The sequence below is a fragment of the Schistocerca serialis genome, chromosome 1 (assembly GCF_023864345.2).
Source record: "Schistocerca serialis cubense isolate TAMUIC-IGC-003099 chromosome 1, iqSchSeri2.2, whole genome shotgun sequence".
Lineage (NCBI taxonomy): Eukaryota > Metazoa > Arthropoda > Insecta > Orthoptera > Acrididae > Schistocerca > Schistocerca serialis.
Window position 1 is genome coordinate 1159331398 of NC_064638.1, and position 25031 is coordinate 1159356428.

The 25031-nt window shown below is 39.6% G+C and overlaps 1 protein-coding gene across 1 annotated transcript in view; it reads left to right on the forward strand.

Moving 5' to 3' along the window:
* The first annotated feature begins 12681 nt into the window (after positions 1-12681).
* The window catches only part of LOC126418141 (serine/threonine-protein phosphatase 6 regulatory ankyrin repeat subunit B-like), a 352754-nt gene continuing 340404 nt past the window's right edge, over positions 12682-25031 (forward strand). The window contains exon 1 of the mRNA XM_050085172.1: positions 12682-12812. The gene's annotated coding sequence lies outside the window, so the exon portion shown is untranslated. The remainder of the gene's footprint in view (positions 12813-25031) is intronic.

Genomic DNA, 25031 nt, shown 5'->3' on the forward strand with positions numbered 1-25031 from the left:
ACGGGAAGAAGGTACAGTAGAAATCGTTAGATAAAACGTGATATATTAAATTTGACAAGAGGGAAAATTATAAAAAATGCAGCAAATAAAGTAAACCATGGGAAACAGAAATGTCTAAACATGACGTCGACAGAAAGTCCAAAATTGCAACGCGATTTTGCGCTTGGAAAACATAGGGGAATGAAAATGAGAAAGAACAAAGAAAACTTTCCTCAAAGGAGAAGCAACTGTCAAGAACTCATTTGGCAAGCCAGAACTAAGCAAATAAGAGAAGGCTAGAAAGTGGAAGGAATATGTAGGTAGGAGAGTGGGAGGGGTTGTGCAGACTAACATAAGCACAATGTTAGATTCCTGTGAAATGTCTGAACACGCAAAGCAATACTGATCCTACCACTTAGATAAGTAGACACGCTGAAGAACTGCGAAACTGTGTTTATAGCATTTGCATGTTTAGAGAAAGGTTTTGACAATCTAAATGAAAACATTCTTTGAAGCTCTGGAGATGTCAGCGATAAAACACAGGGCCACAAGATTATCTACAACTTGTACAGAAACCAAACTGCATTTCTAAGACTTCAATGACTTGAAAGGGAAGCAGTAATTGAGAAGGTAGAAGTAGAGATGACATAAAATGAAGACTGTCAATAGCAAGAAAGCGTTCTGAAAAAGAAAATTTGTTCACATCGAATATAAATTATAATGGTTGGATACTATTTTACAAAGGTATTTGTGTGGACTGCAGCCTTGTATGTAAGTGAAACGTGGACGATGAACAGTTCTGTCACGAAGACAATGGACGCTTCAAAACGTGGTGATCAATAAGAATGCTGAAGATTAGATATGAGGATCGTGTAACTAATGAAGAGGTACGGAATTAAATAGAGGAGGAAGAGGAAATTACGGCACAACTTTGACTACAACAGGGGTAAGTTGACAGGACATATTATGAGGCGTCAAAGAGTGAGGACAAAGGGGTTGGGTGATAGTATTCTGATAATAATCATCTGTTGAAATGCTATTCTACTATTTTATCTATTAATGTAAGCAGTGAATTTACTCTTCCATGCACTCCTCCACAAAACATTTAAACCAAAACTGAAATCAGCTGAACACCAAATCTTTCAACCACTGTCTGACAACTACTGGATTCACTTTCAACTTTCTATAACTATCACTGACTAGCTACACACACATACAGATATAAGGAGAACAAAAATAAACAAACATTAGTTTTCAGCATATAATTCTGCAGGTTGGCAACATGTACATAAACAAACCAGACAGGAAGGGACATGAGGTGAACACACTGTAGTTACGACTTCAAATCAGAGTTTTCGGTAAAACGTCTACTGCTAGTGACAGAAAAAAACAGAGCGAACATGAAAATGTGCTTATGTTCCATAATCTAAGTTTTAGTTCAACCTCCAGCATGTGACCAGGTGAAGGGAAACGTATATGTCCGCCTGTCCGCCAAAAACTCGGTTCACTGTAAGTAATCAGTCATTCACGTAAAAAAAGATGTGAACTGTTTTATAATCTGCAAGTATCACGTATCAAAACAAAACTGAATCATTCTAGATTCCACCGAAGGTGCCTTAAAGTAAAAGGCGAAACGCGTCTTCAATCAGTGAAGTACACTGGATAAAGAAAAAAAAGTTTGTTACTTACCAAAGGGAATAATCAATAGCTGTAGATATTTAGTAAATTACATCTTATGACATACCAGCAAATTAGTTTCGGTTTAACTTCTCATTCCACATGCTATTAAATGCTGTTTAAAAAAATTCATCTATCCTTTCTGAAAAACTGTAGTTACTTTCATATCTCGGTAGATAAACAGATTTAGGATATTTATCATGCGACGAAATACATGACTTTTCACAAGTTATCGTTTGCAAAAAAACACGTTTCGATTTCTTGAACCGTTTACGAAATTTGCGGTTGATACAACCACATGGTTTACGACGAGCAGGACGAAGTACCGGTCGCGTCGCGAGCGACCGGCGCGCGGTCACGGCATAGCCCGTCCGCCGACATATCATCCAATATCTCGAGAGCGGTGATAGCTATCGATCTGCTCTCAGCTTTAAAAACAGTTTCGATATGTTGACTAACTTTCATACGCAATAATGTATTACCTAAAATGAACTGTACGCAAAGTCCACGCAATGCGTTTTTACCTCTGCACACTCATTAAAATTTCGTGTAAAGGTTTACGCAAATGCGATACAGCAAGTAACCACAACGAATAACGAAAATAAATTCGGTCCTTTATCGAGAGAAGATATCAGGCTGTAACATACCCAAGAATCAAATTTTTCTGCCGAATAGTTTCCTTGGAATCGGATGATAAGTATTTCTCTGCTGCCGCCGCGTCCGCGCCAGCGGTTCGGCGAAAGTTCGTGTGGCCAGGGGTTCCGTTCCTGACGTCACGCTCAGCGCGTTCTGTGATTGGCGGCGCTCACCTGGAGCGCGGCACGCGGCAGCGGAAGCGGTTCGACATGGTCAAACCGCGACGCAGAGCCCGCCGCGGCGTGCCGCTGACGCCGTTTCCATGGCAACCACGCCGCTGACGCGCGGTTTTGACGCGCGGCAGCCCTAGTGGGAACCGGCCTTAAAGCGCGGCAGCGCGTCGTTCGGCAACAGCAGCGGCAAGCGTTTTCCGCGTTGACGCAGCGGCTCGCGGAATTGGTGTTCCCACCTGGAAGCGGCAGACGCTAGCGATAGCCAATGACGGACAGCCACTGAGGTACGGGGCGGGACCCACCGAAACGCCCGGTGCGTTTGATTAACTGTACCTTACACTTACATGAAGGAAAGACGAAGTTGGGCGAAGACATACCAATTTTTCATTTTCTGTACAATGTACTCTTTCACATATTTCAATATTCATGTTTTCTCATTTCACCATAAGCAGATTTCATGATTACCGTTCATGATTGTTCACTATCTCCTAACACATTGAAACAATGTACGACAAAAGAGATTATTCAAATAGTTAAGCAAGACAAAAATTTAAGATGTGATACGGTAGCAGGTACAGGAAAACAGTTAGAACTTGGGGGGAAGGGATGAAAGTGGAGGCCACCTGATAGAATTTCGCGCAGAGCATAATGTAATCATCGCCAGCACCTTGCTTAAGAAAAATGAAAGGATAATACATATTTGGAACAAAGTTTTCAAAACCAGATTTTAAATTATAAGACATTTCCCGGAGAAGACACAAACCTACAATAATTTATTGGTTATGAGCTGAAGTTTACAACTAAAGAGACAATAAATGGTAGCAAATTAAGGAAATGGTACTTGAATAAGTCAAGACCCACAGTTTTTCGGTAATCTTAAAGTTACCGTAATGTAACGACTGACTGAAACAGAGGAAGGAATCTGCTAGAATACGAATGGATATCTTTGAGAGAAGAAGTGGTGAATGCAGCAGAGTATGTGAATGGGAAGAAAGTACAGAAGAAATCGTTAGATAAAACGTGATATATTAAATTTGACAAGAGGGAAAAATATAAAAATGCAGCAAATAAAGTAGGCCATGGGAAATAGAAATGTCTAAACATGATGTTGACAGAAAGTCCAAAATTGCAACGCGATTCTGCACTTGGAAAACATAGGAGAATGAAAATGAGAAAGAACAAAGAAAACTTTGCTCAAAGGAGAAGCAACAGTCAAGAACTCATTTGGCAAGCCAGAACAAAGCAAATAAAATAAGGCTAGAAACTGGAAGGAATATGTAGAGAGGAGAGGGGCAGGGGTTGTACAAACTAACATCTACATCTACATCTACATGATTACTCTGCAATTCACATTTAACTGCTTGACAGAGGGTTCATCGAACCACAATCATACTATCTCCCTACAATTCCACTCCCGAACAGTGCGCGGGAAAAACGATCACCTAAACCTTTCTGTATAAGCTCTGATTTCTTTAATTTTATTTTGATGATCATTCCTACTTATGTAGGTTGGGCTCAACAAAATATTTCCGCATTCGGAAGAGATAGTTGGTGACTGAAATTTCGTAAATAGATCTCGCTGCGATGAAAAACGTCTTTGCTTTAATGACTTCCATCCCAACTTGCATATCATATCTGCCACACTCTCTCCCCTATTACGTGATAACACAAAACGAGCTGCCGTTTTTTGCACCCTTTCGATGTCCTCCGTCAATCCCACCTGGTAAGGATCCCACACCGTGCAGCAATATTCTAACAGAGGACGAATGAGTGTAGTGTAAGCTGTCTCTTTAGTGGACTTGTTGCATCTTCTAAGTGTCCTGCCAATGAAACGCAACCTTTGGATCGCCTTCCCCACAATATTATCTAATATAAGCACCATGTTAGATTCCTGTGAGATGTCTGAACACGCAAGGCAATACTGATCCTACCACTTAGCTAAGTAGACACACTGAAGAACTGCGAAACTGTGTTTATAGCATTTGCATGTTTAGAGAAAGGTTTTGACAATATTAATTAAAACATTCTTTGAAGCTCTGGGGATGTCATCGATAAAACGCAGGGCCACAAGATTATCTACAACTTGTACAGAAACCAAATTGCATTTCTAAGACTTAAATGACTTAAAAGGGAAGCAGTAATTGAGAAGGCAGGCGTAGAGAGGATATAAAATGAGGACTGTGAATAGCAATAAAAGCGTTCTGAAAAAGACAATTTGTTCACATCGAATATAAAGTCTAATGATTGGGTACTATTTTACAAAGGTATTTGTGTGGAGTGCAGCCTTGTATGTAAGTGAAACGTGGGAGATGAACAGTTCTGTCAAGAAGACAATGGACGCTTTCAAAACATGGTGATCGATGAGAATGCTGAAGATTAGATATGAGGATCGTGTAACTAAAGAAGAGGTATGGAATTAAATAGAGGAGGAAGAGGAAATTACGGCACAACTTTGACTACAAGAGGGGTAAGTTGACAGGACATATTATGAGGCCTCAAAGAGTGAGGACAAAGGGGTTGGGTGATAGTATTCTGATGATAATCATCTGTTGAAATGCTATTCTACTACTTTATCTATTTGTGCAAGCAGTGAATTTACTCTTCCATGCACTCCTCCACCAAAAAATTTTAAACAAAAACTGAAATCTGCTGAACACCAAATCTTTCAACCACTGTCTGACAACTACTGCATTCACTTTCAACTTTCTATGACTATCACTGGATAGCCACAAGCAGACAGATATAAGGAGAACAGAAATAAACAAACATTAGTTTTCAGCATATAATTCTTTAGGTTGGCAACATATACATAAACAAACCAAACAGGATGGGACATGAGGTGAACACACTGTAGTTACGACTTCAAATCAGTGTTTTCGGTAAAATGTCTACAGCTAGTGACAGAAGAAAAAAGAGCGAACATGAAAATGTGCTTATGTTCCATAATCTAAGCTTTAGTTCAACCTCCAGCATGTCACCAGGTGAGGGGAAACGCAGATGTCCGCCAAAAACTCGATTCACTGTAAGTAATCAGCTATTCACGTAAAAAAAGGATTTGAACTGTTTTATAATCTGCAAGTATCACATATCAAAACAAAACTGAATCATTCTAGACTCCACCGAAGATGCCTTAAAGTAAAAGGCGAAACGCGTGTTGAACCAATAAAGTACACTGGATAAAGAAAAAAAAAAGTTTGTTACTTACCAAAGGAAATAATCAATAGCTGTAGATACTTAGCAAATTACATCTTATGACATACCAGCAAATTAGTTTCGGTTTAACTTCTCATTCCACATGCTATTAAATGTCGTTTAAAAAAATTCATCTATCCCTTCTGAAAACTGTAGTTACTTTCATATCTCGGTGGATAAACAGATTTTTGATATTTATAATGCGACGAAATACATGACTTTTTACAAGTTATCGTTTGCAAAAAAACACTTTTCGATTTCTGAACCGTTTACGAAATTTGCGGTTGATACAACCACATGGTTTACGACGAGCAGGATGAAGTACCGATCGCGTCGCGAGCAACCGCGCCCGGTCACGGCACAGCCCGTCCGCCGACATATCATTCAATATCTCGAGAACAGTGATAGCTATCGATCTGCTCTCAGCTTTAAAAACAATTTCGATATGCTGACTAAATTTCATACGCAATAATATATTACCTAAAATGAACTGTACGCAAAGTCCACGCAATGCGTTTTTACCTCTGCAAACTCATTAAAATTTCGTGTAAAGGTTTACGTAAATGCGATACAGCAAGTAACCACAACGAATAACGAAAAGAAATCCGGTCCTTTATCGAGAGAAGATATCAGGCTGTAACATGCCCAAGAATCAAATTTTTCTACCGAATAGTTTCCTTGTAATCGGATGATAAGTATTTCATAAGTGCCGCCGCGTCCGCGCCAGGGGTTCTGCGAAAGTTCGTGTGGCCCGGGGTTCCGTGCCTGACGTCACGCTCAGCGCGTTCTGTGATTGGCGGCACGGACCTGGAGTGCGACACGCGGCAGCGGAAGCGGTTCGACATGGTCAATCCGCGACGCAGGGCCCGCCGCGCCGCGCCGCTGACGGCGTTTATAGCTGCGCTGCCGACCCTGTTCTACGGGCTGGCCGCAGTGACCTTGCGTTTCTAGGCACTTCAGTCCGGAACCGCGTGACTGCTGTGGTCGCAGGTTCGAATCCTGCCTCGAGCATGGATGTGTGTGATGTCCTTAGGTTAGTTAGGTTTCAGTAGTTATAAGTTCTAGGGGACTGATTACCTCAGATGTTGAGTCCCATGGTGCTCAGAGCCATCTGAACCAACCTGTTCTACGGCTTGCGGCTGCAGATGGTGGCAACAGCTGACCAAGAAAACAAGAAGACCTGACGTAAGGCTGTCCTTACGTCTTTGCATACTGAAGAGGTCGAAGGGAAGGCTGCAAGCCGACAACAGATTACACCATTCAAAAATAAAAATGAACTGCACATTTATGTTATTCGATTTGCGCCGAAAGCTTATGTTAACAAAATTAAATTTGAGTGCAAAACTACTTTTCTCAAGCTCTCAAGAAAACGTAAGATACCTCGCAGCCTTTTCCTCAAATGGACTTTATTACACCCGGTCATGTATCATCTTCGCTACTTTGAAACACTACTCTTTTAATGAACAGGTGCTCATAACTTATAAGGTATGCATTTTAGAGCCCATGTTTACTTAACTATTTTGTTTCGAATGATCACTCCTGTCATATCCCTAAATATTGACCGTTACTTCTGTAATATCCTGTATAACTAGAATTTCAGGAATATCACTGAAATGTGGAGATAGTGCAGGTAAAAGGCTAATATGGTGGTGCGATGGAATAATAAATCGTAGATTCACAAGAAAAAATGAGTGTATCACTCCTTAAACAGAAAAAGAAGCAGATGTTGGTAAACGAACAGTTCTGCACTCTCATATGTTTTTCTCCGCCAGGTCAGTCATAGACAATGCATACTAACAAGATTTTTCAGTGTTTGCGAAATTTTTCCTGTTTCGTTTGATACTGAGATGAACAAAGTATGTATTATGGAGATATTACATAATAAACATTGAGGTGGGTAAAATACTGTTGCGTCGGGAATGACGTTCTGTTTTATTACTTCTTCGCTGCTAAAGCTATTTGCAAACACTTTTTTTTAAAAAAAAGTATCTGAAAGCACAGGTGTGTTTCAGTGCAACGTTGTGTCAAAATTTCAAATCAATCGGTCAAGAAATTTCCTAGATTTACTGTTGTGAAAATGTTCAGCTTTGCTTTCTTTCTAGCAGACCTGCTAAAGCAGCGATTGGCATCTGCACAGTTTCCGTAACATACTATTCGAGTTATAATTGTGACCATTTGCGGAAAATGTTTAACCTGACTAGCCCGAAAACATCGGCTGGCGCAGAAAACCTACGCATGTAGGACTCACTTAAAGTAATTAGTCAGAATCACAGAAAACTTTTGGGTCCACTGGGAACGTGTATTCACTGTTAGGTTCTGTTCTGACAGTTACGTTATACCTCTCAATGTCACCAGTGAGAAAAAAAGTAAGAAACTGTCCATAGGTCCCTGATCTGTATATTGTGCATTAAATTTCTGTGCTGTTACGTAAATTACATTGGTTATTACATTCTTCGCATACAACAGGGTATCGGTTCCAGTCCAGGGGATGATAAAAAAGTGCAGAAAATCTCAGAATGGGAAAAAGTGGCATATCGACTACGGCTTATCACCATCAATAATAGTTCTTACCAACTGTCATTTTTTATTTGCTATTAGATGGGATTGCATTAGATTAGATTAGGTTAGTACTTGTTCCATAGATCATGAATACGACACTTCGTAATGATGTGGAACGTGTCAGGTTAATGAAAGCTGTCTATACAAGATATTACATTAGACAAAATATTACATGACTCTCAATTTATGTTTGTGGGGGTTGGAAAATTACCCACTTACTATATCCAAAAATTCATCTAATGAGTAGAAGGAGTTGCCATTAAGAAATTCTTTTAATTTCCTTTTAAATGCTATATGGCTATCTGTCAGACTTTTGATGCTATTAGGTAAGTGACCAAATACTTTTGTGGCAGCATAATTTACCCCCTTCTGAGCCAAAGTTAGATTTAACCTTGAGTAGTGAAGATCATCCTTTCTCCTAGTGTTGTAGCCATGTACACTGCTATTACTTTTGAATTCGTTCTGATTGTTAATAACAAAGTTCATAAGTGAATATGTATATTGTGAGGCTACAGTGAAGATTTCTAGCTCTTTAAATAAGTGTCTGCAGGTTGATCTTGGATGAGCTCCAGCAATTATTCTGATTACACCCTTTTGTGCAATGAACACTCTTTTACTCAATGATGAGTTACCCCAGAATATGATGCCATACGAAAGCAGAGAATGAGAATAGGCGTGGTAAGCTAATTTACTCAGATGTATATCGCCAAAATTTGCAATGACCCTAACAGCATAAGTAGCTGAACTCAAACGTTTCAGCAGATCCTCAGTGTGCTTTTTCCAGTTCAACCCCTCATCAATGCATACACCTAGAAATTTTGAATATTCTACCTTAGCTACTGATTTCTGATCGAAGTCTATATTTATTAATGGGGTCATTCCATTTACTTTGTGGAACTGTACATACTGTGTTTTGTCAAAGTTTAATGAGAGCCCATTTGCAGAGACTCACTTAATGATTTTCTGAAAAACATCATTTACAATTTCACCAGTTAATTCTTGTCTGTCGGGCGTGATAGCTATACTTGTATCATCGGCAAAAAGTACCAGCTTTGCGTCTTCGTGAATATAGAATGTCAAGTCATTAATATATATTAAGAACAGCAGAGGACCCAAGACTGAACCTTGGGGCACCCCTTGCGGGACCCTTTACAGACCAGTCTGTTCTTTTCACAACGTCTTTTTCGACTTTCTTCTTCAACTGTATTATAACTACAGATTTGTTCAAAATGTAAACTGTTAAGTAATGTATTCCCTACATTAAAAACTTTCATTTAAATCTTATATCTCGAAAATTAACATTGTCATTTTCTTTGAAATGACATGTAATAACAAAATTTTAGATTATCATGTCGAAGCACCCTTGAAACACTTTAAATGAAATAAACCAAAAAACATATCAGTTTCTTTCGCCAAACTTGTTACTCTTCCGGAGAACCTTGGTATCTCTCAAAAGGCTTGACACAGTTGCTGTGTTGCTTATGGTGAACAAACATTTGGTCTAATGAAGTAGTACTGTTTGGCCATCACAAACACAAGCCTCATAAATAAATAAATAAAACTCTTCTGTTAATGCTGCTCAAAATCACGTATAGCCGCCTTCTGTTTTCACAGCTGTTCGAAGTCTATTGGGTATTTTTCTTTCTTTTTTTCCGGGTCCCTTACCTCTCCTTCAAGCATGACCTTCGCTCTCCGATTGCCTTCATTGGCAAGCTTCTCCGCTATTTTTTAAATTATTGACAAATTTTTTGTGATCTTTTTGCATATCCATGTATTTTTAGCAACTGGATGGGAATAAAAAATGAGCACTTCCTCTGTTGAAAAATTAAATATTACATATCCTATTGAAAATTAATTTGGTCGTCCAGTTTAAACTTGCAGCTTTTCCTTAAAACGACGTGACATTATACTTCTCCACAAGAAATAGTTTAGAGACATTTTCTAAATCTGATTGACTAACAAAAAATAACACCACTGCTAATGCTCCTCGGTATCATGTATGACTGCCTTATGCTTCCACAACGTCTCGAGGCCTGTTGGGTATAACTCTAGCTACATAACTTGGACACTCAAGTAACTCATTCCAAGTGTCATGAATCGCATCAGAAAGCTGGCGATGAGTGGACAGTGAATGTCAGTAGTGGGGTTAGGCCAGTGCCACCCCACATTCCATAGTTGCCAGATGCATCCAAGATGGCGGTGGTTACGTCATCCAAGATGGCGATGTGTAGACTTGGCAGCAGCACATGACGTTATCCAAGATGATGGCCATGACGTCAGCTGATGACGCAAGTACCATTATTCAAGATAGTGGCTTTTGGTGGGAATGTGCCATGTCCCCTCCCAGAAAATTGACAGGAAGTTGAAATTCCAACAGGATAATGCATAACACCAAGGTTATCTCTACTTACCTAAGAAAATCGTGGGAAGATAAGTCACTTTGGCTACCTCCACTAACCTAAGTCACCTGAACGCCACCTCCTCCTAGGAACTGGCGCTAAATTTGAATTTTGTGGTAAAGAAAGGACAATTCACGTATCTCTAGTAAGCTAAGAAAATAGCGCGAAAGATAGGACACTTGGATAACCTCCATTAACCTAAGTCACCCAACCGCCACCTCGTCCTAGGAACTGGCCCCAAGTTGGAAATTTGGCTGCAAAGAAAGGTCACTTGGGGTTTCTACACCAACCTAAGAAAATTGCGGGAAACATAGCTCACCTCCACTAACCTAAGTCGCCTGACCGCCACCTCTTCCTAGTGATTGGTGGGAAAAGGACTCAGCTGCACTGGGCTGCTGGAGAGAGGAGAGAGTGTACTTTATTTATTTTGGAACAATTTATTTAGGGATGGAGTATCTCAGTGATACAGAACACAAGCCTGACATGGCACACAGCATGGCTGTGCTATGTGTTATTTGGACAGTTTACGAGTTGATTTCGTGTCTGCACATTAGTGTACTGCATTATTTAGGAGGAGGCTGCATATCTGTGCTGAAATTATTTCAGTAAGTTAGGAGTTGTTTGCGTGTCTGGAGAGCATTATTTAGAAGTAGTTTACAGGTTTGCAGACTGTGTGTTGTGACCCCAAACACGTCAGGGCGAGTATTTTGCGCCAGTGTGATAAATATACTCCATCCCTAAATAAAATGTTCCAAAATAAATAGAGTACACTCCTTGCTTACTCTTTCCAGCAGCCCAGCGCACGCCGAGGAATTTTCGCGCCATTTTCCCCCTCCAGACCACCATCTTGGATTACATCACAGGAGGGATGACAGTACCCTTTGGTGGGCATTACTGTGTACTAGGTCAGTTGGACTCTAGATCTTGTGGTGGAGAGGATGCCTGCAAAATAAAGATTCATTTCCAGCACAGGCAGAGTCCTTTTCCCGCCATCTTGGTTTATGTCACGAAATGGAAGACAGCACGCTCTGGCGGTGGTACTGTGTACTAGGTCTAGACCTAACGGTGAACACACTGTTTACCGCCATCTTGGATAACGGTACTTGTGTCATCAGCTGTCGTCATGGCTGCCATCTTGGATTACGTCACGGAACGAACGACAGCGCGCTCTGGTGGTGGTACTGTGTCTCCGCAATATCCTTTCTTTGAGGAGTGCTAGTTCTGCAGGGTTCGCAGGAGAGCTTCTCTAAAGTTTGGAAGATAATAGAAGACATACTGGCAGAAGTAAAGCTGTGAGGACGGGGCGTGGGTCATGCTTGGGTAGCTCAGTTGGTAGAGCACTTGCCCGCGAAAGGCAAAGGTCCTGAGTTCGAGTCTCGGACTGGCACACAATTTTAAACTGCCAGGAAGTTTCATAACGTTCAAAGCAGTCTGAAAATCCGCTTGCGATGTCCACTGCAGAAAAAATGCATTAGTTGTTTTTCTGGTTGTAATCACCGTAATAACTGTTTCCCTCGCAGCTTGCTTTCGTTTCGTGTAAGATTTACTAGTTACACATGTGACTGTATGTTGGTAGCATTGTGTCTCCTAGCACGTATGTACCTATGTACCAGACAGCAAAGCTTTGCAGTCGAGCATAACGAATAGGCGAGGGGTCTCGCGAATTCTGTCACCGACCGTACATGTACCATTAAATGCAAAGTTTTGTTCTGTATTCCTGTTACATAAAATTTAGCCGACTCGATAGCTTATTGTGTAAACCTATTGAATTGCAGGTTCTTTATTAATATTTCGTGGGTCACTGTGTTGAAAGCTTTCAGTAAATCAAACTATGGGAGTTGAGCCAAGTTTTCCTAGCTGCGATAACTTCCCGCAACATGCTGCGTAAAATGTGTGCGTGACGGCGCTCTCCACTCGCTGAATGCGAACACGCCAGGCCGTTTTTTTAGGTTTTTAGGCTGCAAACAACGCAATGTCACTGCGGGCTCTACCAGCGAGAAACGCTTGCATGCTTCGGGAGACGTCTGACCTGCGTGACGCAGCGATTTGGTTGGTTGGAGGAGTGGGGGCAGTCGAACGCGTGGCAGCGAACAATAATCCGTTCATCATAAGAATAAACCTGATGTGAGCAAATACACACGCGATGATTGGTCAGAAGCCGTTGCACACGTACACTGGTGTTGTTCCGCTCTTTGAAGTAGGTCCTACTTATGTATTAGATGTCTTATTACTAAGTTACGTTAAATGAAACTTTAAGATATTCAAGTGTATTAACAGCCATAAACGTTTTTCGTAATCACGCTTTAGCTACGTAGTTTTTATTTCAAAAAATCATGTAGAGTCACAACCTCCGCGGCGTTGTGCTCTGATTGTCGCGCTGTTAATGCGAAGTATGAAAATGACTGAGGCTGCTTTCTGTTCCGTAGTGAAACACGCGCGTGGAACACATTTAAAAACTGCCGAGAAATAGGCTGGTCTTAGTGTTTTTCATAAATTTACGGAGATAATCGGCTTTCAAGTTTTCCCAGCCATGTATGTATAATGCGGCTGGCTTATACACGTCACTTGAATGTGTTGCGTAATCTGTAGCGTAATGGAATGTGAAGCAAATACGATTATTCGTGCTTTGAATTCACCACAGTATCATTTTTTTCTCGTTCAATTTGAAGTACCTACATCTAGTAATTATAAAACTCATTATCATTTTTTATGAATAATGCACGCCTTCTTGTTTCTAATTACGTATTAGACGCGAAATTCCTGTTTCCATTTCAAAATCAAATTCTTGACTATCGATGTTTTATGAAAGACTGTTCATAAAAGATGTTTAAATTAAGAAAACAAAACAATTTAATTTTTTAGGGCAAAAATGAAAAACCAAATCCTCTTTATTTGGACTATGTCCATTGTTTTATACTACATAGATAAGTATCGTAGAAAAATGAAAAACTATCATTTTCACAGCATCGAGCACATCGTACAAATGCTGCATTTTTACATTTTCTACTGTACCATTACAATAATAATCCAACAGAATTGATATGGAGCCAAGCTGCGGGATTTGGCCCGAGAAGTAAGTAACAAGACTGTTAAGCTGCCAGATGTACTGGAACTAACGCACCCAGCTTTTTCATATGTCACTGCCGAACGTTGGCGGGATATAGAACGGCTCGTCATAAAAGAATAAGAGAAAATGCTGCGCCTGTTTGGCTTCGTGGATTCTGTTGTTGATAGGCTCGTTATCAACGTAGCAAGTGTCACTTTCAGAACTGAAATGTATTTCTCGGATTCGAATAAGTGGAGCTGAGAGATTACCAGACGACTGACTCTAATTAATAACTTCAGTGGCTGTAGTATTCAACAGTGCGGTGAAATTCTTCAATATTCTCTTACGTTCACATAGCTTATGCACAAAAATTACACTGTGGTTAAGACAGGAAATTTCAGAATTCTTGTTTTTAATTACAGTGGTACTGTGGGGCGGCGAGTGAGTTTGTAAAAATAAATTTGCTGTAACAATGCTTGCATGTAGATCAGTTTCTAGCTTTTAGAATGTTGTTAATGCTGTCTTTCGCCGTTCTCAACACTGGCTCTCTATTTACTTCTTGGCACCCAGAAAGTGATTTAATAAAACATGGAGCCAGTAATTAGAGATCCTAGTGCCCACTTCAATTGAGATAACATTATAGCTGCAGCTTATAGCTCTGAGGAATTAGGAGGTTGTCCGGGATTTCTAATCAAAAACGGTTTTCCAAAATAGTTGAGTATATTCTGAAATTCACTGATAAAAAAAAACAAGTATCCCTACAACCTAACTAACAGAGCAGTTCAGAGTCTAATGCGCTGATGCAACTATAAATGTCCGAATTAAATGTTAAAAAGAATGCTCGCCATAATTTGATGAAAATACTTCATCAAACGCCACGCTAAATATTTGGTAGAATGTCTGTCCCGCGACGGCACGTGAAAATACGACAATAGCAAACTGAAACTAGATAATGAAAATCATTCCAGAATTAACACTTCACATGAAATATTTTCATGGTTCCGCGTATCTCTAGTAACTTAATACGGCACCCGAGGCTGTTTGTAGCAGATACACTGATGCGACGCGACTACCGACACAGATGGCGTGTCATTCAGCGTCTGGAGAGAACTGGGGCCTTTCTTCCTCGCGTAGTGTCCTTATATATAAAGCCGCGGTGCGGACGGCGAAGGGAACGCCTGATCTTTTCGGCTCTCTCGACTAGCCGCTGGGCTAGTAACGCACCACTTCAAGTTACATAATAATTTATAGCTTCTTTTGCTGATGGCCGAAGAAGCTCTTAATTTAAACGTGCATTCAGCACGCAGGTAAGTATTGATAATAAAATTTTGACGTGGCTAAGTTAAATACTTTGGGCGAGAGAATTAATTAAATTACATTGCACGCAGCAGATGAGCTCTGAACTGTCCCTTCTGAGATCCGCTATCGCTATAATTTTATAGGTATTCAAAAGAAACTTTACACATCTTCATAGTCATAGCGGACCTCCAATCTATTTAAATCTAAACATCCTAGCCTTATTTATTAACCTACTTAATCTATCTTGCTTCCTTCAGTTTTGAGATGAAAACCACAAAATCATGAATTTCCACTAAAATCTTAATTTGTGAAATCCAAAGTACTGTTTTTATTAAATCATTATGATAGATGAATCTAAATATAAATTTTGAAGTCTCTAGCTCTTTTCTGTTGCGCCAATGATTTTTTCAGAAAAAACGTCCAAATTTCGAAAATGGCTGAAGTTATCGAACTGATATTTAACACACATTAATTTAGTATTATTTCTGACATGCTAGAAAAGTTTTAGTTCATTTGCTTGATTTTTTAAGGTATTGCGCAATATTTATGATGTCAGAGCTAGTTACAGAGTTACAGCAGACTGGCTGGCACACAATGGAAACTGATGCGAATTTACAACAGCGTGAGTAGGCTGCTTCCCTACATCACCCTCTACTTAAATTTTTTTTGTTTATGAATGTTAATGAATGAAAAAAAAATTTAATTACAAAAAGGGAAGCAAGAGTACAGTTTAACTCCCTATGAAAAATCAAAATTGAAATATAAACCTGTAGAAACATTAAAGAAAACTGATTACCTACATTAATTATTTAAATTGTAGGCATGTTCACTGCCTTTGAAACAATGTCATTACTCAAAATTTTAAGCAAAGTCAATGAAATATTTTGGCATACATATTACCTTAGACAAACAAACACATACAAATTGAAAAATTACGAAAATCTTAGATCCATTAAATACATTTTTACATTCACAAATCCAAAGAAAGTAACATGATACATAAACAGATGATTATCTCTTAGCAGTCTTTTCTAAACCTGAAAGAAAAGTTCACCAATAATTTTTACACACGTGGTTGTAGCCGCTTTGGCTGGCGTCCTACACTTCCATTCACAGGGGTAGAGAAGGGGAAGTTGCTATGGTGTGCGTCCTTCACTTCTCTCTAAATTACATGGGGGAAAGGGGAGGGGTCACTGTGAGTTGTGTCCAAGTCACTCCACGCTTTCACGCAGCTACCAGGCTGCCATTATCTGGTTTGTCCTGTAGAACAAACAAAAAGAGTGCCTCAGACTCTGTTCACTTAATATCTAAGGGTGGGTCACAATGAAATGGGGATATATACATTTTCTCTTCCAATATTTTGCTGGAACAAAGTTAACAGAACCTTTTCAATTTTACTCTCGCGGTTACTTAATTGTCATAAAATCGTTAAACAAATGGCTCAAAACGCCTTTAGTCATGTACTAGAGAAAATCTATGCTCAAGGCATACACTCATGAATCATATTTAATCTGAATTTATTATTTCTGGGCCGGAACACTGAACCAATGCTCGGTACATTCCTGACAAATCTGCATCTTATTTACTTAACTGACTCATCTTTGGTTACTTTATTCTTAGAGATAGTAAGAGTATGATTAGTGGTTGTTTTCTCAGCTTCCATGTACATGTGAGTAACTTTTGGTAATAGTACAGTTTTGAGTGTTCAAAACACACTACGTTTAGTTGACTACTAAATCTACTTATTGGTCCTCTGCTGTTGTCAGTTCCACATCTGCAATTAGGTACTTACTTACTTTGAAGTGTATTTATGCTGAGCTAAAATAATATTTCACGTCTGTCAGTATGTTATTTATTTATTTTGCTAGTGTATGTACTTATTTAACACTCACTGTATTAATATTTAAAGCATAGGATAGCACATTTACTTCATATTCATAGTGTACTGCAGCTGATTAGTTTGCTCACGTGGCAATCCATTTCCACTCGATCGGACGCTGAAACCTCAGGTAGTCTCTTTCGGACCTACCACTAAAGTGCATCAAGTAAATATGGACGAGCGTAATGCTAAATTCCTTAAACCTATAGGACACCAAGAGCTGCTCTGTCTCATATAAATAAGGGTACCTATGGTCGCATTCACGCCTCCGACTCATAACCTTAATACGTGTAGGTGTATCCTGTCACACACTACACTAAAATAATGGCCAGCTCCAACCTTATAAATACTTCAGGGACGTGTCCTTCACGTCTCAACCACAAACACTGCTCAGTTCTATTACACTGCCTTTCCTTGCTACACCAGGTGAGTTTAATCTTACAACTTATCTGCATATTTTTCCTAACACTAAGCAATCTCTTTTACTATTTCTTAGTTAGCTCTAATGCATACACTAGGTTTCACTACCACTTCAGATCCTGCTTGTACATGAATTCATATATCTTTTTAAGTTACTGTTGGTGGACCATTCCAATAAAACAACACTTTGTACTTACTATATTACCAGGGTACTATACATGATTGTTACTCAAATACATTTTATATCTTAATTACGTCATATTTCTCTATTGTTTGTCACTATTAGGTTTGTCACATTAGGTATTTTGTTTCACTAATCGGTGGATAGAATGGTTACATAACTCATGGCTTGTTAGCCATGACGGAAAATTTTAGTATTTGGAAAGAAAAGGTCGAAAATTTTAGTGGATAGGAAAGAGGAAGAATGAGTGAGACCTGAAAGGGAAAGAAGATCTCACACAGCTGGGACTGCACAGCTGCCACACTGTGTAGAGGTTACAGAACAACCTCCTCCCTACAGCATTCATTAGCTTAATGCTGTAAAGAAGAGTTAGAAATTTTAGGTGGATAGAAAAGATGAAGAGTGAGTGAGACCTGAAAAGGAAAGAAGATCTCACACAGCTGGGACTGCACAGCTGCCACACTGTGTAGAGGTTACAGAACAACCTCCTCCCTACAGCATTCATTCATAACCTTTGACCACGCCCCATCGATCTGATAATACCTTATGATGCCTTTTTAGAACCTGTCTCAGTTCTTCCTTTTGATTGCCTGAAATCCTATCGATTTCCTGCAACTTAGCTTCTATTTTGTCTAAAATAATTGCTTCTTCTTCTTCTTCTGTGTTCAGCTTATTGTTATTAAGATTAACACCTTCGTCCCAATATCTCCTGTTTTTCAGAACTCGTATAGGCAGCTCCCAAGTTTCATGATCAGTTACTACATGTTTATCACTAAAAGGTACTATAATTACTCCGGTTATTGGCAAGACCATTTTTAACTGGCTTCTTTCAAAGTCAACAACACTCTGATATTTTGACAAGAAATCTATGCCAATTAAAACCTCAATACTGAGATTGTTTACAACTAAACATGGATGATCAATTAAATTACCATTAATGTTAAAGGGCAGTAAAGCTTCTTGCTTTACCGTTTTTGACACCTTGCCAGTAGCACCAATTATTCTTAGTCCTGATACCCTCATTACTGTAAGCTTGTCTTTACCAGGTAATGCATCAAAGAAGGACTGAGATATTGCACTCACCTCACTTCCACTGTCTAAGAGACAACGTACATTGATACCCAACATATTCACTATTATTATAGGGTGGCTTATTCTAGGTTATACAGGTGGTTCCTCACATTCATCTAGTAGTTCCTTTTGGATTTGTCTCCAACTAAAGTGATCGACATCTGTCTTCATTACATTTAGGTCACAGTGTGTAGGGGTTTCCTGAATTACATTTTCAGCTGCCTTTTCCAGTCGGTCTATTAATTTTAAATCGAAACACCGCACGACTTCATTACATTTAGTTTGCTGAACATGACCCAAATTACTGTAGTTTGAGCGATTCTGCGCCTCCAGACCGGGCATAACACTAGTTACAGCTAAACCACTTTTACTATTTTCGTCGGGTTCCTTCTCCAGTGACAACTGGTCACAGCTACTGGGTTCATCGACCCTCAACAGCCTACCCTCTACATTCTCATTTACCTCCTGTCCTAAATCTATTAGTACATTATCAATATCCTGCACGGGCACTTTAGATAAGAGCACATCATCCTCATCGTAAATATAAGCATGAATTTCTTCTGCTTCTTCACCTGACAATTCAATATTTTGTAGCTCGTCCCTATCGTTACACTGCTGCGCCTTCTCTTTCTCTTCCCACTTAGAAAGCGTCTCTAATACGGTATCTATCAAATACTGTGAGTGATCTAATATTTCTGTTGTATCCTTAGGTGCTACCGACTCTTCCTCCACATGTTCAGTCTGAGTATTCTGATCTGTCTTACCAATTCCCTTAACTACTGGCTTAGGAAAAGTAACCGCCTGGTGAGCGCCAGTGTCCTCATAGACGGGAACTAGTTTTCCTGCCTCGGCCTACTACTGTTTCCTTTAGTTTCATTATAGTTAGCTGGCATAGCATTACTTTCCGTACTGTTGTTTACATGCATATTTCTGTTTGGAACAAAATTATTATCTCTTGGACGCCATTGTTGGTTCTGATAATTATTTCCCCAATTCCTACCTCTCTTAGGATGGTGAACACCTACTGTTCTGATGTTTACATTGCCATTTTGCTCGTTCCTAAAATTACTACTATTGTTATGGGCATTTCGGTTATTACGTGCTTGCTCCTCATTGGCAGCAACACGTTCTACACGTTCCAAATACTCAATGAAACGATCCAGATTGTCTCTAGGGGCTGATATAATTCTAGTTTGCCAATACCATGGCAGTTTGGCTTCAAGACCTAGTATAATCATTTCTGGTTTTAGCTTTTCCGCCAAATGTGACAAACGTGAAATCCATGACCTAGCAAACTCTTTAATTGATTCCTTGCCTGCATTGAAGCGTTTCCCACTCCAAAATTCTCTCAACACTTCATTTTGCTTATTGCTAGACCAATACTCATTAATAAAAGCTGTTTTAAATTCCGCTAATGTTTTACACTTTAACATAACATCAGCTGACCAACGCATGGCGTCACCTGCTAAATGGCTTCTAATAAACGAGATTTTCTCTCGTTCAGACCAATTTGGTGGAATCACATCTTCAAAATCGTCCAGAAATCTAGCGGGTGGATATTTTTATCTGGATCAAACCGCAAGAACTGCCGACACCCGATAAAAGCGGCATTTGCAGCAGCTACAACTTGTTGTATACTACCATTACCAGAAGTTACTGAAGCTACTTTACTCTCAATGTTAGCAATGTTAGTACTGATATTTTCTACTTTCATTTCAACATTATCTACTCTTTGCACAATATGAGTAGTGTCAGTTTTAATTGCATCTACATCTGCTTGACATATGTTTACTTTAATATTAACATCTTTAAATCTATCTGAGCACAGTTCAGATTCCGCCTCGATCTTTTCTGTTAACTTGTGCTCCAGCTTCGCATCTTCCATTTGGAAGTCTTTGCGAACCTCAGCAACTTCGGATTTAACTGTTTTATACATTTCAGAAAACTGTTGAGCAACCTTTTTCTTAATATCCTCATGGTTGTAATCAATTTTATAATTCAAACTGTCCAGATCCTCTTTCAACTTATTGCAACTAGCCTTGAAATAATTTTCTAATTCAGCTTGATTGGATTCTAATTTATTGTCCATTGCCTCAAATCGTTTATTAAAATTTGTTTGACTGGCCACCATTTCAGACTTTAATTCAGCTGTCATTTGTGCATTACTGGCAGCTATTGCTTGTAATAGAACATTTAGATCAACAGCCCCAGCATCTTTGGGTTGCTCACGAGCTGGCTTTTTATCACACTCAGGTGACATAAAACTAGCTCCAATACCAGAATCATCAAAATTAAATGAAACTTCTGATTGATTAGTCATCTCTAACTTCTCCTTCTTAAACTCTACCATTTCTGATGACTGTTTCATTTTTAATTCATCAGAGAAACTATCATCCAATAAATTTACCATTTCTACTTTCCGCTTTACTACAGGGGTCTCTATTATTGAATCATTGCCCCTTCGCACACTATTGTCAGGAGACAATACTTCATTTTTCACTTTAACATTACTACTACCATGCATGTTTATACTTGAAACGTTGTCTGAATTTACAGTTCCCTCAACAGACATAGGTTCTAATTTAAGTTTAAACTCAGTTTCTTTTGGCGGTTCCATCGCCGACAGTCTTTTAGTGCAGGTTAGTAAAATTTTTAACAGTTTTTCACTTAACTTAGTTCCTTCTGCACGACGTATGGCGTTGCCGGCGCGGCGTACCAGGATTCCTGATGCGACGTGGCACTTTGAACTGCAGACGGCTCTCCGACGGCTGTTGTGTGTTTGCGTGGCCCGCAATTGCAGGCTCTGCGCCGGCTGCTCCAGCGGACGACTGCGGTGCGGAGAGACTGGCTTCTCGCGATGCCGGCAGCACCGCTAGACTCAGTGCCAGCTCCGTCAATCCAGATGCGTTGTTAATCCAATTGCGTCGTCCACATTCACATGTAACACATTCACTGTTCTATTACTCAGCTGCGTGTCGCATTCCACTCGCGAATCTGAATAGTTAAAAATCACTTTCACTTAGTTGATTTTCCGGCCGATGCACCATATGTGGGGCGGCGAGTGAGTTTGTAGAAAAATAAATTTGCTGTAACAATGCTTGCATGTAGATCAGTTTCTAGCTTTTAGAATGTTGCTAATGCTGTCTTTCGCCGTTCTCAACACTGGCTCTCTATTTACTTCTTGGCACCCAGAAAGTGATTTAATAAAACATGGAGCCAGTAATTAGAGATCCTAGTGCCCACTTCAATTGAGATACCATTATAGCTGCAGCTTATAGCTCTGAGGAATTAGGAGATTGTCCGGGATTTCTAATCAAAAACGGTTTTCCAAAATAGTTGAGTATATTCTGAAATTCACTGATAAAAAAAAAACAAGTATCCCTACAACCTAACTAACAGAGCAGTTCAGAGTCTAATGCGCTGATGCAACTATAAATGTCCGAATTAAATGTTAAAAAGAATGCTCGCCACAATTTGATGAAAATACTTCATCAAACGCCACGCTAAATATTTGGTAGACTGTCTGTCCCGCGACGGCACGTGAAAATACGACAATAGCAAACTGAAACTAGATAATGAAAATCATTCCAGAATTAACACTTCACATGAAATATTTTCATGGTTCCGCGTATCTCTAGTAACTTAATACGGCACCCGAGGTTGTTTGTAGCAGATACACTGATGCGACGCGACTACCGACACAGATGGCGTGTCATTCAGCGTCTGGAGAGAACTGGGGCCTTTCTTCCTCGCGTAGCGTCCTTATATATAAAGCCGCGGTGCGGACGGCGAAGGGAACGCCTGATCTTTTCGGCTCTCTCGACTAGCCGCTGGGCTAGTAACGCACCACTTCAAGTTACATAATAATTTATAGCTTCTTTTGCTGATGGCCGAAGAAGCTCTTAATTTAAACGTGCATTCAGCACGCAGGTAAGTATTGATAATAAAATTTTGACGTGGCTAAGTTAAATACTTTGGGCGGGAGAATTAATTAAATTACATTGCACGCAGCAGATGAGCTCTGAACTGTCCCTTCTGAGATCCGCTATCGCTATAATTTTATAGGTATTCAAAAGAAACTTTACACATCTTCATAGTCATAGCGGACCTCCAATCTATTTAAATCTAAACATCCTAGCCTTATTTATTAACCTACTTAATCTATCTTGCTTCCTTCAGTTTTGAGATGAAAACCACAAAATCATGAATTTCCACTAAAATCTTAATTTGTGAAATCCAAAGTACTGTTTTTATTAAATCATTATGAAAGATGAATCTAAATATAAATTTTGAAGTCTCTAGCTCTTTTCTGTTGCGCCAATGATTTTTTCAGAAAAAACGTCCAAATTTCGAAAATGGCTGAAGTTATCGAACTGATATTTAACACACATTAATTTAGTATTATTTCTGACATGCTAGAAAAGTTTTAGTTCATTTGCTTGATTTTTTAAGGTATTGCGCAATATTTATGACGTCAGAGCTAGTTACAGAGTTACAGCAGACTGGCTGGCACACAATGGAAACTGATGCGAATTTACAACAGCGTGAGTAGGCTGCTTCCCTACAGTACGTTAGCTAAAAGCGATAATGTATTGAGGCTTTCGTCTAGTCGTCTAAGGAGCGTATTGTGGGAGATTTGCAGTGTATTATTTCATTCTGTTTAAAAACTAAATGGCATTCGATCCTGTATTGCTCGTCTCTTTTTACGTGTGAGCTGCAGCTGGCCACGTCACTACAGGCTAGCTGTACCAGCTGACAGGCCAGTGCTGTCCAAGTTAAATGCGCCGGTAAAGCTGTTGTCCCGTATTATAGCTAAGTCGATGTGCGCGTAACGCACAGCACATAACGTACCCTTATTATCGTACTTGACAGTACTCGAGACAGCTCGGCTGCAGTGCCACGTGAAACGGAAATCCGATGAGGTTCCAGCAAACGCGGAAGAATACATAGTGCAATGTTTACATCAGGTTTATTCTTATGATGAACGGATTATACCAAGCGACAGCTGCAGTATTTAGGTTCGTTTAAGCAGCTGCCAGACTGCTACTTCCAAGTACTAAGAAACATACTTTAGAGCACACAAGCAGCTACGATGACGAACACACCCGTGTTTAGTCTATTGAGGGCTTAAACGCTTCTGGTTAGATTCCCATGTATAGTGGCGGATAAAAATCTGCTTACTTTATTATTGACAATGAAGTGTGAACGTGAAATACCCGAACGCGGGACCTGCAATAGCTTCGAAACGGTTGAGGAACGCGCCATAAACAAAACACGAATCACGTGAAGAATACCCCCACTCTAAGTCAGGCAGCTAAGCGCATGCGCGAATCTGGCAGCGCTGGAAATATTTTTCCGAGTACATTCTGGCTTCTTGCTCTCACTACTTAGGCCAGTAACGCACTAGGCAGCCAGGCTGTGGCAGCCAATAAAACAATGGCAGTTGATTGCTGGCCGCGCACTAGGCAGCCAGAATTTTGATGCCGCGGCAGCCAGCAGATCACGGGCGGCTGCGCGCAGCGAGTGGCGAGCTGCAGGTCCAGCAAAGAGCGTGTGTGGCCACAGAACAAGAAAAAAAGAGAAACACAACTCCCGTGTTAAAAGTGGGAAACACAGACCGACAGCAGCGCCTCAAGTGGTATGGAGATGAACTAAAATATTAAAACATTGCGGGTTGCATCCCCCCCTAGTTTACTTACGTTGTAGGCTTTTATTTTTCTTTTAATTCTATTACCTTATTTTTCTGGGCGTGCTATGTAATTATTTTGGCTGGCATCATAATAAAATAATTGAAACACAGCTATAGCACACTGTACTACAGCAGAGAGGAACCTATTCAGTAATATTTTCAGTCTATTTTTGACGTTTGCGTCTGACAGACAAGAAAACATGATAGGAGCAGCGACTGTCAGGCGCAAATGTCAAAAATAGACTTTTAAATTGTCATGCTTATATTGTTATCTATCAACATGTAAAAAGCTCCAGCATGTTTCATGGCTCATAAGAACTATATGCAATACTTGAAACTGAGAGTAAGTCGAAACAAGCTTGTAGTGTAAATAATTGTAGCAAAAGAAAAATAACATTGTAGCAGCTAAACTGGACTACAAATATTCCTGAATAACGTCATAATTTTTACGTCAAACAAGCTGCTGGATCAATGGAGAAGAAAAGTCTATTATAAAGAGAATAAGAAGCAGTCAAAGAGGTTCAATTAAGAAATATTTATCACAGTATTAATTAATGAAGAATTCTAAAATTTGTTACAACTATGTTTCAGGACTATATGTTCTGAGTAACTGCCCAGCAAACTTACTCTACTGACCATTAATTTCTTAAAAAGGTTCCTACATCTTACTACTGTAAATGCTTCAACACAAAAAAGAAAACATCAATACCAAGTACCAAAAGCAGGAAAGATAGATAAAAACAGTGAAATGAAAACAGTGAAAAGAAAACAAAACTTACTTTTTATTTCTCAAGCACACAAGAAAAATTTTCTTTTAACCGTTTACTGAAT